Consider the following 787-nt stretch of genomic DNA (forward strand, 5'->3'; position numbering starts at 1 on the left):
CTATGGCAGTTTTATCTTATCTTTTTATTGCTTAGAGTATTGCCGCTAAGCAAGCTGTTACTCTTTAACTTGCAGGAAGACGTCACTCACAGCAAGCTCTTAACACAACGCAGTGAGAGTTTTGAACAACTCCGAGTTTAACGTTGCTGCTAGCAACCTCACAGAGTTGAAGAATTAAATTGCTGGTTCTGTCTGAATCCTGTAATCTAAATAATTGAGAAAAATGAGGAGGGGGGAGGACTCGAAGTGATTAACAAACTGTTAGGGCAAACAGCCCGTCTGGGCTGGTCAAAGTCTGTGCCTAGGGCAGTGTCAGTGCCAGACGTTTCCCTGTTGACATGGAGCTGCTCTTTGTTTTGTTCTTTGCACAGGAGGAATCATATAATACCTCGATAAAGCTGGTCAAAGGCCGTGCCTAGGGCAGTGTCAGTGCCAGACGTTTCCCTGTTGACATGGAGCTGCTCTTTGTTTTGTTCTTTGCACAGGAGGAATCATATAATACCTCGATAAAGAAAAGGATTTACTGTCAATGCTGCGTGGCCGGGCTACTGAGACCAGACCTCGTTAGAGCCAAACGTGGCCAAAACTGTCCCCTTCAAAGCTGTAGAGGACCATGTTTACACAGCCCTCTCTGTGCTGCAAGCCAGGCAACCTGAATTTTCCATCCTCTACCAGCACTTGAAGCTGGTATTGACGTAGCAACTCTAGCAGAGAAGGCAGTGCAGCTCTCCCTCCTTGGAGGCATTTGCCATGGCCCAGAGCAGCTGGAGGATAACACACGAGTTCA

This window comes from Buceros rhinoceros, unplaced genomic scaffold (assembly GCF_000710305.1).
Source record: "Buceros rhinoceros silvestris isolate BGI_N320 unplaced genomic scaffold, ASM71030v1 scaffold8860, whole genome shotgun sequence".
Classification (NCBI taxonomy): domain Eukaryota; kingdom Metazoa; phylum Chordata; class Aves; order Bucerotiformes; family Bucerotidae; genus Buceros; species Buceros rhinoceros.